Source organism: Salmo trutta, chromosome 22, assembly GCF_901001165.1.
Source record: "Salmo trutta chromosome 22, fSalTru1.1, whole genome shotgun sequence".
In the NCBI taxonomy this organism is placed as follows: Eukaryota; Metazoa; Chordata; class Actinopteri; order Salmoniformes; family Salmonidae; genus Salmo; species Salmo trutta.
Window position 1 is genome coordinate 10,352,906 of NC_042978.1, and position 12,827 is coordinate 10,365,732.

Sequence of the window (12,827 nt, forward strand, 5' to 3'; positions counted from 1 at the left end):
CTGGGTTGTCTCCCAGGTATGGGACATTTTCGGCAGGGCTAACATAGATCTTTACACATCGTGAGAAAACACGCATTGTAGTCTATTTTTCTTGATGAGGGACCCGAGTGCCCCATTGGGAATGGACACTCTGGCGCCCCCAGTGGACTCTCGTTTATGATTTATGGTTCTGATTCAGCCCATATTGGAAAGGGTGCGCCGGGAGGGCTTAACCTTGATTCTTAAGGCTCCCCTGTTATCCCAGGCAGGTTCAGAGATAATTTTGCCTTTTAGGTGGGATCTGTTGTCCCAGGTGCACGGGCAGGTTTGGCAAGAGAGGCCAGAGATTTGGTTCCTATGGACCTGGCCCCCTGAATGTTATTGCTATAATTGTCTGTATGCGTGTAAGTGGCAAGCATTTGAGCTCTGGTGCCAAGATGGACTTATTCCTTTTCAGTGCTCTGTGAGGGACATCCTTATGATCCTACAGAAGCTTTTCTAGCAGGAGCGGGCATTCTCCACTTTAAAAGTGTACATGGGTGCTATCCTAGCATGTCATGTGGGAATTGTCAGATCCTCTTCTACGAAACCTACCTGCTCATGGCTTTGGCCTCAGCTAAACGTGTTAGGGACCTCCACTCGTTATCCGTACACCCTTCCTCTACTCAGTTCACCCCGGGCGACTCTAAGGTAACATTGCATCCAAATGCAGCCTTCTCCCCGAAAGTCATGGCTATGTCCTACAGGTCCTTTAGCTTCTGGGCTATTTGCCTTTTTGCCTCCTCCTTTTGCTTTTGAAAAGCAACAGAGGTTAGATGCCATGTGTCCGGTGAGAGCTTTATGCACGTCCATTGAACGGAGGGATATCTGGTTATGTGACCACCTTTTTGTCTGTTTTGCTAAGCCAGCTTGCCACAGGGCGTGCATTAAGCATATGACTTTAGTTTTGAAAATAGTCAGATCTTTCTGTTGCAACCATTACTTATAACCTCTTACTGCAGCCTGAACTCATACTACCTTTCATGCCTTTGCTCATCTCTCAGTGGTTCCTGGCTGAAATTAGGTGGGTTAAACATTGTGTTGTCACTATTCATTGATAACAGGCTAGCTGTAGGTGACTGCTCCCTTTCTCTTTCTGACTCTGGAGAGAAAAACATGGTACACGTCTTCTGAGGAGTAAGAAATATCGGACCAATACGCAGCGTGGTAAGTGTCCATACTGATATATTTATTTAAACGTGAACACTGAAACAAAACGAACGACAGTCCTGTAAGTTAACTTGACTATACATGGAACAACCTCCCACAAAACACAAGACAAAAACCCCTACTTAAATATGGCCTCTAATCAGAGGCAACGAGATATAGCTGCCTCCAATTAGAGACCAATCCCAAACAATACCACATAGAAATACTAGAAAATCAAACATAGAAATACATAACATAGAACTAACCCAAAATCCCAACAACACAAAACAAACACACCCCTGCCACGCCCTGACCAAACTACAATAACAAATAACCCATTTTACTGGTCAGGACGTGACAGTACATGTGACTTTAGCTTTGAAAATATAGACAGATCTTTATGTTACAACCATTGCTCATCTTCTTACTGCAGCCTGAGTGTATATCTTTCACACCTTTTCATATCTCTGAGTATCCTCGCTGAAATTAGGTGGATTATGCATTGACTTCTCACTCTTCGATGATAGCAGGCTGGATGTAGGTGTCTCTGCTCTGAGCTTCAGGACACTGAAGAAAACAAGGAGACAGATCTCGTTATAATTTCAAGAAATATACAACCATTAACTAAGCTTGTGGACTCAAATGCACTGATTGCCCATACAATAAGTGTATCACTTTTCAAGCTGCGATGTAATTTGGCAACTCGAATTATCATTGTATAATTGTACAATCTTTAATTATTATTTCAGCCAAATGGCAGCCCTACCATTTTTTAGACGCTGTGGTCCCTTCCCCTCTCTCCCCTGTGAGATTGTTTTAGAGGCAGTGCTCCCCTCCTCTCTCTACCCAGAATGACTTGTTTTAGAGACAGTCGTCACTTTTAACAAGAACCAGGAACAAAGATAAGACTTTCAATGTCTACGGTCAGAGTCAATTACGAAGTAGATACAAGATTATGTTGAACATTTATAATAACATCTTATAATAATGACATCAATAACTGTCTTATAAGAAGTACATTTCAATTTATTTGTGTGTCCATGCCTTTAGAAGGGGTACAGTGGCGGAGCTTCCGTTTTTCTGAAAACTGAATCCCAGATTATAGTTTTAAACCTGACATCTACAATGTACAAATTCCCTCGATTATAAAAACTTTAAAAACCTACCGCTCGACACTATTTTGGATCTTTTCCCAGTCTCCCTACATAATTATGAGTAATGAGAGGGTTTCAGACATAATTATGCAGTATAGCTGTATTTTAACATTTTCAAGCTGGGAGAGTTCAACCAATGATGTCATTGATTAACTGAGCCTGTTGTCTGATCTACAAATGAATGTTTTGTAGCAATTATTGTGGCCTTTGTGTTTTGCCGATTGCACGATCACACAAGTAGATATGGTTGTCCTTGTTCAATAGAACCATTGGACTTGTCTCAACGATGTTCTTATCTGCCAGGACATTGCAGGATATCTTGGTTGACAAATTTTCCCTGGCTTTGTAAAGACGGGAGCCATAGTGACAGGAGCCATACTTCCTTGTTCCCACCCTCGAAGTCAGGCTTTTCAAAATGGGGGCGGTACAAGTTTACAGGTACACTGTCTATCCGAGACTGCTAAATAATTAGCTACAATGGCTGCTTCTGATGTTTCCTCTTTTTAGATGTTCTTTTACATAGGAACATCCAGCCCTATTTATTTGAGCTGGAATACACTGAAGAGGAGTTGAGACAAAGAGAAAAATAATTGCGAGACCAGCAAGCAGCAGTGGCAGCCTGGGCCAGCTGGACCAAGACTCAGGATGGTAAATGACAAACGAGTAAATTGTTTTCCTGTCGGTAGCTAGCTAGTAATATAATCTCTCTTTTACCCAAGGCAGTGTTGTTCAGTACAGTACAATTTGGTGATGAATTCAGCCATAACGGGGCTTGCTAGAACCACTACAAGCCAAGTTTTGTGTTGTTTGCTATACCTAAAATGTACTGTCGTCTAACTTTATTGCTAGCTGCTGTAGCTGACGTTGAGCCCAGCTAGCCTCAGTGCCTCTCATTATGAGCAAAACTGGATAAATATTTTGATGATGATGGCAGAGAGAAAAGGAATGCCTTTTGCTTGAGTAACTATACCTGTGTGTTGTAGCTAGCTAACATGTGTCTGTGAGATGTCTCATATTCTACATCATGCTGCTAGAGTAGGAATACAGACAGTACGCAACGATTTCCCATGAATGTGTAATAGCATTTTCGTCTTTCTCTCACAGACAATACCGCTTGGATAGAAAGAAGTTGATGACTCTCAAGAGGAGATGTGAAAGGTCCCATAACAACAAATTCCCCTTGAATCAATGTGACTCCGAAACACCTCACTGCACCACCCAAACACACCATATGCAAGTATTCCCTTTGTAGAACTGTAGTAGTTATTAATAGCATTAGTAATATATTTTTATTCTACTGTATATGTCATACATTTCCATAACTGTTCCTGCATACTGCTGTGTAAACTCACCTCGGTCTCCAGAGCAAATAAACTTTGTCTTGAATACAAGCCATGTCTATATTGACAGACTAATCTACAGTTTTATTATAACATGTTTACTTGCCAACAAATGTGTTAAATGATACACCAACTCCCTGCCTCATTTATTTTAACAGTAAGACTGAAGCTAGTTTATCCAAATACATTTCGTGAATATCACAATAAATTGATCAAGACGGTGACGCCAACACTTGATTGGTTTCTGATGCAAATGGAATCATTTAGTCACTTGTCAGTACATTTGAAAAAATGATATAAAACACCATTATACATATCTACAACAGCTAGCAATATCTATACCACAATGCAGTTGTGAGCGTACTAGGCATTCTATATTATACTACAACATCAGTCTAACTGAATATGAATGTTGGGTTGATTGAATGTTTCAAGCAATCTGAGGGCATAGTGGGATTTCTCATAAGCATCCGGATTAGTGTCCCGCTCCTTGAAAGCGGCAGCTCTAGCCTTTAGCTCGGTGCGGATGTTGCCTTGTAATTCAAGGCTTCTGGTTGGGATATGTACGAAAGGTCACTGTGGGGACGAGGTCGTTGATTCATTTATTGATGAAGCCGATGACTGACTTGGTGTACTCCTCAATGCCATTGGAAGAATCCCGGAACATATTCCAGTCTGTGCTAGCAAAACAGTCCTGTAGCGTAGCATCTGCATTATCTGACCACTTCCGTATTGAGCGAGTCACTGGTACTTCCTGTATTAGTTTTAGCTTGTAAGCAATAATGTTGTATTCCACACATGTGACACATAACATTTGATTTGATTGTAGTTTAAGCTTGAGCTGCTGTCCTGTAGCTACTGTAGGTCTACCCATCAATTCAAGATGGTACTTTGTATCATTCACTGATATTGTTAATATAGGCCTACTGCAAAATTCACCTAAGCTCTGTCTTCCCTGGCTGTCTGACCCTGCTGGGACCCCCGTGACCATCTGATGCCGCTAAGACATGATGAGCATTGCGTTGTGTTCTGACTGCACTAGAGGGCTGCATTCCTGCTAGATGCCTGCAGGACCTGCGGTTCGCAACGGAAATCATTGTGGCCCGTTCTGAGTTTTTCATGCTGCGGGCGGGAGTAGGCGGTCAGACGGACTACTTTGGGCTGAAAATATTTTGTTGTGCCACAGATTATTTGGAAACGTCCTCTTTCTGCTTTGTATGCATTAGCCTACCTATTGGATTAAACGTACATATTTTTCACATTATACACACATTCAGAATTCGCTGCTTCAACTTCAGTAGCCTACCTCTCCTAGTTGGGTGTGAGAGTTCAAGTTCGCCTAGTATGTGTGGTCTCATTGAAATAGAGTAGACTGCCTACATGGTTGGAGAATCAAGTGGCAGTTAACTTGAATATGAAATGTACTTAAATGATTAGACTGTAGTTTACCACAGTGTCTGTAAATAAATATTGATAATGAAAAGAAGTGTACGTGCTTAACCAAATAAATAAAGGTTAAAAAACAAACAAATCAAACCAACGTGAGTCGAAGTGCAATCAAAAAAAAGTTACTATCATTGAAAAAGAATAGGTTGGACTACTATGTTGAACAAGCGTTGTGCCTTTTCATTGTCAATAAATATTGATTACCCATTTATTTGCATCTGCCTGCAAATCATCCTCCTAAAAGGTAGGATATATCCTATAGGCCTAAGAAAAACATATCAAGTGTCGCTGTCATAATTCTTACTGCTTCCAGTTCAGTAGCCATACCTGTGAGATCAGGTGCTTGTGTGGTCTCAATTAAATAGAGTAGGCTATTGCCTATGTTTGGGCGGGAGAAGCACGGGGCAGTTAATCTTTCCAAGGAAATGTACTTCCTAAATAGGCCTATGATTAGGCTACAGTTCACTACATTGCCTAGATATAGGCCTAAATATTGATCATCTATATTTCTCAGTCTGAAAAACTTCCCACTCCTAAAAGGTAGGCTATAAAAATAGCTCAAGAGAAAATACAAGTCTCTCCAACTCTGCTCTCTTCAATCTACATCTAACATTTGGCTGATAGATCTGTCACGCCCTGATCTGTTTCACCTGTCCTTGTGCATGTCTCCACCCCCTCCAGGTGTCGCCCATCTTCCCCCGTGTATTTATACCTGTGTTTTCTGTCTGTCTGTTGCCAGTTCGTCTTGTTTGTTCAAGCCTCCCAGCTCCTGTTTGTCCCTAGTCCCTCTTTTTCCTGGCCTTCCTGTTTTTTTTTTTACCTTTGCATGTCCTGACCCTGTACCTACCTGTCTCTTACCCTGAGCCTGCTGTCCTGAAACTTTGCTCCACCTCTGGATTACCGACCTCTGCCTGACCTGAGCCTGCCTGCCGTCCTGTACCTTGGCCTGTGCTCTGGATTATCGACCCCTGCCTACCTTGACCTGTCGTTTGCATGCCCCTGTTACAATAAGCATTGTTACTTCACACACTCTGCACTTGGGTCTTACATTGACTCCTGATAATATCACACTAATACAATTTTATTTTATTTGTCACGTGCTGAATACAACAGGTGCTCTAGACCAGTGAAATGCTTGCCTACAAGCCCTTAACCAACAATGCCGTTTTAAGAAAAAATACAACAACAAAATAGAATAAGAAATAAAGTTACAAATAATTGAAGAGCAGCAGTAAAATAACAATAGCGAGGCTATATACAGGGGGTACCAGTACAGAGTCAATGTGCGGGGGCGCCGGTTAGTTGAGGTAATATGTACATGTAGGTAGAGTTATTAAAGTAACTATGCATAGATAATAAACAGAGCGTAGCAGCAGTGTAAAAGAGGGGGGGGGGGGCAATGCAAATAGTCTGGGTAGCTATTGGATTAGATGTTCAGGAGTCTTATGGCTTGGGGGTAGAAGCTGTTTAGAAGCCTCTTGGACCTAGACTTGGTGCTCCGGTAGTGCTTGCTGTGTGGTAGCAGAGAGAACAGTCTATGACTAGGGTATCTGGAGTCCTTGACAATTTTTAGGGCCTTCCTCTGACACCGCCTGGTATAGAGGTCCTGGATGGCAGGAAGCTTGGCCCCTGTGATGTACTGGGGCATACGCACTACCCTCTGTAGTGCCTTGCAGTCGGAGGCCGAGCAGTTGCCATACCAGGCAGTGATGCAACCAGTCAGGATGCTCTCAATGGTGCAGCTGTAGAACTTTTTGAGGATCTGAGGACCCATGCCAAATCTTTTTAGTCTCCTGAGGGGGAATAGGTTTTGTCATGCCCTCTGCACGACTGTCTTGGTGTGCTTGGACCATGTTAGTTTGTTGGTAATGTGGACACCAAGGTACCTGTTGCTCTCGACCTGCTCCACTACAGCACCATCGATGAGAATGGGGCGTGCTCGGTCCTCTTTTTCCTGTAGTCCACAATCATCTCTTTTGTCTTGATCACGTAGAGGGAGAGGTTGTTGTCCTGGCACCACACGGCCAGGTCTCTGACCTCCTCTCTATAGACTGTCTCGTTGTTGTCGGTGATCAGGAGCCGTATTTATAAAAAAAGTATTATATTTATACTTGAACTTAGTCGTAAGATAATTTCCGACGGTGTGCTTACGTTCGATTCATAAAAGATACTGAGCATAAAAAACCTAGCTTACGCAGGTTCTAAGAAGCCCATTTGTAACTTACGCACCTGTGATCTATAAATCTCAAATTAATTTAAAATTGACGGCACCTGAATGTGCCTTACAATCAGCGATTTCCCCTTATAGAATGTTAGCACAAATGAGGGTTTAGTCAGGAATAGCCATGGACCAAAAGAGAAAAGCAAACTTTTTGGAAGATCAGATCACTTGTGGCAGGATGCGGCTGAATGATGACTGTGATATACCCGATCTGTCACTCATTTCCCTCTGGAATGTCCCAGTAGCGAGGAATCCCAGAGTGGACAGTACTTGGACATATATCATCATGAATGGTGTGATGGGAGATACATTTGCGGTTGTGCCAGGCAGTGTACCCCTCACTTAAAATTGTATTAGACTTTCTTCTTTATTTTTTATTTTATGGCATGAATACAGCATGTCTTCCTTTCCAGATTAGGGGCTAAATCCGCGCACAAATCTAACAGAACATTTATTGGGAGACGATAGCGATTTATAAGCCATGGATCATCATCCGCAAAAAGTAATTTGAAAAAAGTCTCTGAAAAGTCTCTCCCTTCTAAAGCACTGTTTTCAATGTCTTCCTTTAATTTATAATTCCAAACAAATTGTTCATAAAGCTAATGCAAAGTTCACCACAGGCTTGGAGGCGTATGTGTCCCAAACTGGAAAACCCCTACATAACCAGCAGGAAAATCACTTACGGCAAGTCTAGACTTTGCGTAGAGATAAGATAATTTCCACGTCAAAGTAAGGTTCTATAAATAACTACTTATACAGGGTTGTCTGCGTAAGTCATACTTAAGATCAAAATTGATAGTAAATACATTTTATAATGCTGATGACACTCTTGTGTCATCAGCAAACTTAATGATGGTGTTGGAGTCATGCCTGGCCATGCAGTCGTGAGTGAACAGGGAGTACAGGAGGGGACTGAGCACGCACCCCTGAGGGGCCCCCGTGTTGAGGATCAGCGTGGCGGATGTGTTGTTACCTACCCTTACCACCTCGGGGTGGCCCGTCAGGAAGTCCAGGATCCAGTTGCAGAGGGAGGTGTTTAGTCCCAGGGTCCTTAGCTTAGTGGTGAGTTTTGAAGGCACTATGGTGTTGAACACTGAGCTGTAGTCAATGAATAGCATTCTCACAAAGGTGTTCCTTTTGTCCAGGTGTGAAAGGGCAGTGTGGAGTGCAATAGAGATTGCATCATCTGTGGATCTGTTGGGGCGGTATGCAAATTGGAGTGGGTCTAGGATTTCTGGGATAATGGTCTCCTGAGGGGGAATAGGTTTTGTCATGCCCTCTGCACGACTGTCTTGGTGTGCTTGGACCATGTTAGTTTGTTGGTAATGTGGACACCAAGGTACCTGTTGCTCTCGACCTGCTCCACTACAGCACCATCGATGAGAATGGGGCGTGCTCGGTCCTCTTTTTCCTGTAGTCCACAATCATCTCTTTTGTCTTGATCACGTAGAGGGAGAGGTTGTTGTCCTGGCACCACACGGCCAGGTCTCTGACCTCCTCTCTATAGACTGTCTCGTTGTTGTCGGTGATCAGGAGCCGTATTTATAAAAAAAGTATTATATTTATACTTGAACTTAGTCGTAAGATAATTTCCGACGGTGTGCTTACGTTCGATTCATAAAAGATACTGAGCATAAAAAACCTAGCTTACGCAGGTTCTAAGAAGCCCATTTGTAACTTACGCACCTGTGATCTATAAATCTCAAATTAATTTAAAATTGACGGCACCTGAATGTGCCTTACAATCAGCGATTTCCCCTTATAGAATGTTAGCACAAATGAGGGTTTAGTCAGGAATAGCCATGGACCAAAAGAGAAAAGCAAACTTTTTGGAAGATCAGATCACTTGTGGCAGGATGCGGCTGAATGATGACTGTGATATACCCGATCTGTCACTCATTTCCCTCTGGAATGTCCCAGTAGCGAGGAATCCCAGAGTGGACAGTACTTGGACATATATCATCATGAATGGTGTGATGGGAGATACATTTGCGGTTGTGCCAGGCAGTGTACCCCTCACTTAAAATTGTATTAGACTTTCTTCTTTATTTTTTATTTTATGGCATGAATACAGCATGTCTTCCTTTCCAGATTAGGGGCTAAATCCGCGCACAAATCTAACAGAACATTTATTGGGAGACGATAGCGATTTATAAGCCATGGATCATCATCCGCAAAAAGTAATTTGAAAAAAGTCTCTGAAAAGTCTCTCCCTTCTAAAGCACTGTTTTCAATGTCTTCCTTTAATTTATAATTCCAAACAAATTGTTCATAAAGCTAATGCAAAGTTCACCACAGGCTTGGAGGCGTATGTGTCCCAAACTGGAAAACCCCTACATAACCAGCAGGAAAATCACTTACGGCAAGTCTAGACTTTGCGTAGAGATAAGATAATTTCCACGTCAAAGTAAGGTTCTATAAATAACTACTTATACAGGGTTGTCTGCGTAAGTCATACTTAAGATCAAAATTGATAGTAAATACATTTTATAATGCTGATGACACTCTTGTGTCATCAGCAAACTTAATGATGGTGTTGGAGTCATGCCTGGCCATGCAGTCGTGAGTGAACAGGGAGTACAGGAGGGGACTGAGCACGCACCCCTGAGGGGCCCCCGTGTTGAGGATCAGCGTGGCGGATGTGTTGTTACCTACCCTTACCACCTCGGGGTGGCCCGTCAGGAAGTCCAGGATCCAGTTGCAGAGGGAGGTGTTTAGTCCCAGGGTCCTTAGCTTAGTGGTGAGTTTTGAAGGCACTATGGTGTTGAACACTGAGCTGTAGTCAATGAATAGCATTCTCACAAAGGTGTTCCTTTTGTCCAGGTGTGAAAGGGCAGTGTGGAGTGCAATAGAGATTGCATCATCTGTGGATCTGTTGGGGCGGTATGCAAATTGGAGTGGGTCTAGGATTTCTGGGATAATGGTGTTGATGTGAGCCATGACCAGCCTTCCAAAGCACTTCATGGCTACAGACGTGAGTGCTACGGGTTGGTAGTCATTTAGGCAGGTTACCTTAGTGTTTTTGGGCACAGGGTCTATGGTGGTCTGCGTGAAACATGTTGGTATTACAGACTTAGACAGGGAGAGGTTGAAAATGTCAGTGAAGACACTTGCCAGTTGGTCAGCGCATGCTCGGAATACACGTCCTGGTAATTCGTCTGGTCCTGATTGCTCCTTGAAAGCGGCAGCTCTACCCTTTAGCTCAGTGCGGATGTTGCCTGTAATCCATGGCTTCTGGTTGAGGTATGTACGTAAGGTCACTGTGGGGACGACGTCATCAATGCACTTATTGATGAAGCCAGTGACTGGCGTGTACTCCTCAATGCCATCGGAAGAATCCCGGAACATATTCCAGTCTGTGCTAGAAAAACAGTCCTGTAGCTTAGCATCTGCTTCATCTGACCACTTTCTTATTGACCGAGTCACTGGTGCTTCCTGCTTTAGTTTTTGTTTATCAACAGGAATCAGGATAGAGTTATGGTCAGATTTGCCAAATGGAGGGCGAGGGAGAGCTTTGTACGCGTCTCTGTGTGTTGAGTAAAGGTGGTCTAGAATTTTTTTCCCTCTGGTTGGACATTTAACATGCTGATAGAAATTAGGTAAACTGATTTAAGTTTCTCTGCATTAAAGTCCCCGGCCACGAGGAGCGCCGCCTCTGGATGAGCGTTTTCCTGTTTGCTTATGGCGGAATACAGCTCATTGAGTGCTGTTTTAGTGCCAGCCTCGGTCTGTGGTGGTATGTAGACAGCTACGAAAAATATAGATGAAAACTCTTGGTAGATAGTGTGGTCTACAGCTTATCATGAGATACTCTACCTCAGGCGAGCAAAACCCTGAGACTTCCTTAGATATTGTGCACCAGCTATTTTTTACAAATATGCATAGGCTGCTGTTCTGTCCTGCCGATAGAGTGTATAACCCGCCAGCTGAATGTTCTTAATGTCGTTGTTCATCCACGACTCAGTGAAACATAAGATATTACAGTTTTTAATGTCCCATCGGTAAGATATACATGCTTTCAGTTCGTCCCATTTATTTTCCAGCGATTGAACGTTAGCTAGCAGAACGGAAGGCAAGGGCAGATTTGCCACTCGTCATCTGATCCTCACAAGGCATGCTGATCTCTTTCCGCGAAACCTACGTTTGGGCCTGGTCTGGTGTTTGAGGTGAGTAATCACAGTTCTGATGTCCAGAAGCTCTTTTGGGTCATAAGAGACAGTAGCAGCAACATTATGTACAAAACAAGTTACGAACAACGCGAAAAAACAAACAAAATAGCACAGTTGGTTAAGAGCCGATAAGACAGCAGCCCTACGCTCCGACACCACCTTCCTGCTTACTACTTTTTAGCTACTTTGTAATTCAGCTACTTTGTAAGTGGAATTCATAACATATAATTTGTTTGGCAAATTCATAACATATTGCTGGAATTACAATTCATAACATATCATACAAATTGTAATTTGCAACATATCATACGAAATGGATGATGGACATCCACAAATGAATACATACCATACGAAACGTAACATATCATACTAATTGGAGTGTTTGCGGATCTACGTTTAGTATGTTACGTCTACCCCTGAGTCCAGGTTGACACCTCAGAGTAAACATCTTCAGCTGTAGTTGCACCTGACTGTGCCTCTGCTGCCTTGCACTTCAAAACAAACAGTTTCCTTTCAATTTCAAGACCTTGCTGCTCCAGCTTCAAGAGGTGGGGCTGTTCAAGGAACAAGGTTACAGTTTAAGACTGTGCATGTCACTCACTGCTTGCGTTTGTAAAGAAATTAACAAAATGGTGTAATGTATTTTAACAGTAAATTGATGTCAATGGTAAACATTCAACAGTCAACTTGTTGTGGAACTGATATTGCGTATCTGTTATATTCCCATTTTGAATAAAAGTTGACCGTGTTTTGAAATGTGAAGTAAGCTTGAGAAATTCCTCTCTTCAGAATCAATTCACATAACTTTAGAAACTGAGAAATACCTGTAGAATCAAAATCAACCATGGCCACTAGATGCCAGCAAATACTAAGAGAATGGTTCATTGCTGAAAAGGTACCTAGAATGTGTACCTTTTAAAAGAAAGAAACAGTCTTAATTTGTTGATATTACAGCAGTCCCAAGACATACAATGAATTTATTTAATTGCCAACACTATTGTTTAAAAATGTTAAACCCTGTCCCCTTTGTTGATGGACAGGCCATTCCACCACTTAAGGTTACAGTTATGTCCTGTAGTAATGTTATTTATAAATGTGGATTCCTTCAAATCCCTTCTCTCTGACCTGTGCATCAAAACACCTCTTCCTCAACATCAACTTAAAACAGGGCAAATATACTCATTCCATTCTGAAAAAGGGAAAATGAACTGAAATACATGTGTATGGTATGAATCAGACATCCAGAACATCCAAATGGACTACCAAACACATGTGTTCCTGAACATTTCTCCCCCCACGGTTTGACAGCTGATTTCGATTTAGTAGGCTA

At 42.4% G+C, this 12,827-nt stretch overlaps 1 long non-coding RNA gene across 1 annotated transcript; it reads left to right on the forward strand.

The window, feature by feature from the left end:
• The first annotated feature begins 2,744 nt into the window (after positions 1-2,744).
• On the forward strand, positions 2,745-3,722 carry LOC115158984 (uncharacterized). The gene is made up of 2 exons (XR_003868794.1): positions 2,745-2,969; positions 3,426-3,722. It is a non-coding gene; the product is annotated as an uncharacterized LOC115158984 (long non-coding RNA).
• The last annotated feature ends 9,105 nt before the right edge of the window (positions 3,723-12,827 follow it).